At 35.6% G+C, this 2,732-nt stretch overlaps 1 pseudogene; it reads left to right on the forward strand.

The window, feature by feature from the left end:
• Positions 1 to 1,454: 1,454 nt before the first annotated feature.
• LOC103608226 lies at positions 1,455 to 2,333 on the forward strand (annotated as a pseudogene).
• Positions 2,334 to 2,732: the final 399 nt, after the last annotated feature.

The following is a 2,732-nucleotide window of genomic DNA, read 5'->3' on the forward strand; positions in this document are numbered from 1 at the left end:
CGGGACTGCCACCCATCAGCGGAGCAGCAACCCTGATCAAAAATCCGCCTTTCCTTTTATTGACAAGACAAGGAAGTTTCACAAGCAAAATCTATTGATTCAATCATCAAAGAAGGACATAAAAACAGGCAGTGTTACAAAAGGGAATGATAGCTAAGTATAGCTTTAAACAACTAAAACTAGTAAGAGCAGTAAAATTAACAGTGTGACATTCCAGAATGCAATTTGAAAAAGCTAAGTCCATCCACCAACAAACAGCTTTCCCTTAGTAAACATTTTCTTTTTCACATACTTCCTACAGTGATTTCTTCAGCATATTTAAACAGCATTCCAGCAATTCCTTAACATATCTTAAGAACAATCAGTAGGTTAAATAGTCAATAGTCCTTTGAGCCAGANCCTACTCAAGAGCCTTTTGGCTCATTCATGCATTACCTAAATATCCTATTCTAAGATCAAAGGAGAATCAAGATTTCTAACCCTCTACATTTCTCCATTCACTTAAGCCTAGACAATCAACAAAATAGTAAAATGCCCTGATTTGTAGCATTTGCCAAATTCCATGGCATAAATGCTTCCACCATATTCAATTTCAAGGTATCCACATAATTCATTGAACACAAATTTAGGGAAAGATGTGTTGTAGAACACCTTTATAGGGCCTCTCCATCGCCCAGATACAATAATGGTAATAATCTCAAAATCACAGATAGCAGTAAAACATAAAATGGGTAGAAAGTGATGAACTTGTGTATTTGTTACCTCTTCTTTTAATATAAACTTTTAGTTGTAAGTTTATACAATTCCATTTTTAATAATGACTGTTTTAATAACTGCCTTGCAAAATTTCTGAAAATTTAACAATGTGTTCTTGTGAGCCAGTTTGAGCTAGTTCAAGAGCTCTAGTGATTTGTAAGGGCATACAGTTTAGGATAAATTTAGCACAGAAAGTGGAATATGGAAGATTAATTTTTTCCCATTGTACAAAAAAAGTTTTTTTCTTGTAAGAGCTTTCAGTGACCAGAGGTCATTTAAATCACATGACTTTCCAAGGCCCAGAGCCTTAAAGTGTATGTTATGATTAAGTATAAATTTTCTCTATATTTTATGTAGCTGCCCCCCAATATGATATCAGTTTCTGGTACCACTATGCCTTTTTCTTCCCTCTTTATTGACCATTATTTACTGCCTGTAGTTTCATTTTATGAGATTTGACCTATATGTGAAAGATTGAATGTGTTTATACTCATACTGTACGCTAGGGCAGAGAGTTCATTTGAAGAGGGATTATGCCAGTTTGCAGACACACCTGATGTTTTTGTTGATAAATAACTAACTTTTCATTTGCTACATTTTTATTTTCTTTTTTTGTGGACTGTTTCTGGAACAGTACATGATCACAGAAATCTATGCTTCCTCAGTCCCAATTTCAAAAGGAAAACCAAAGCCATATTATGGAAGGGAAAAACCAGACAGCTATGTGAGTTTTAACATCTTGGGATTCTCTAATTTACATGAGTTGCAATTTTTACTTTTCACCATCTTTCTTTTAACGTATATCTGCACATTGGGAGGAAATATCTTCATTATTCTGGTGACCATGACTGACCCATGCTTACATACATCCATGTATATTTTTCTGGAAAATTTAGCTGTTCTCGACACCTGCTACACCACCACCAATGTCCTTCAGATGACGGTACATCTTGTATCAGAGAAAAAAATCATTTGCTGTGTGAGTTACATGACACAAATTTTTGTATTTATTTTCTTTGTTGAGTCAGAGTACCTGCTATTGGCAATAATGGCATATGATCTTTACATTGCAATCTTTAATCCCCTAAGGTATTCTGTTATTATGAACAAGGTTCTATATAGCCAGTTAGCAGTCTCATGCTGGAATGGCAGTTTCTTCTGTTCGTGGGGAACACAGTACTGACATTCTGCCTGTCCTTCTGTAGCAGTAATCAGATTAACTATTTCCTCTGTGACAACCTCCTTTGCTGATCTTGTCTTGTGGAGACACTCCTGTGAATGAATTGGTGCTGCTCTCCATTGCAATTTTCAATGTTTGGACTCCTTTTCTGAGTACACTCCTTTCTTACCTTTATATCATTTCTACCATTTTAAAGATCATTTCTTCAGAGGGGAGGCAAAAAGTCTTTTCTAGGTGTGCCTGCCACGAGATCATTGTTGTTATCTATTACGGCAGCTCCATCTTCACATATGCACAGCCCATCTCAACTTATTCACTGGAGAAAGACTGGTATCAGTTTTGTAGTGTTGTTAATCATGTTAAATCTAATCTACTCTTTGAGCAATATGAATATTAGAGAGGCATTTCTACCATTTTAAAGATCATTTCTTCAGAGGGGAGGCAAAAAGTCTTTTCTAGGTGTGTCTGCCACCAGATCATTGTTGTTATCTATTACGGCAGCTCCATCTTCACATATGCACAGCCCATCTCAACTTATTCACTGGAGAAAGACAGACTGGTATCAGTTTTGTAGTGTTGTTAATCATGTTAAATCTAATCTACTCTTTGAGCAATATGAATATCAGAGAGACTATGAAACTTATGGCAGAAAGTTGCAAGCTTCAAGCTCCCCCTCTTTTGATGTATCAACTTTTCTGAGAAAATGATATATTAAAATTGTCCATCTTACTGGAGCTGATTTTTAGTAATTACTCTGAAACAAAATTACAGGATAATTGCAAATTTTTATATTCAG

Source organism: Galeopterus variegatus, unplaced genomic scaffold (assembly GCF_000696425.1).
Source record: "Galeopterus variegatus unplaced genomic scaffold, G_variegatus-3.0.2 Scaffold8171, whole genome shotgun sequence".
In the NCBI taxonomy this organism is placed as follows: Eukaryota; Metazoa; Chordata; class Mammalia; order Dermoptera; family Cynocephalidae; genus Galeopterus; species Galeopterus variegatus.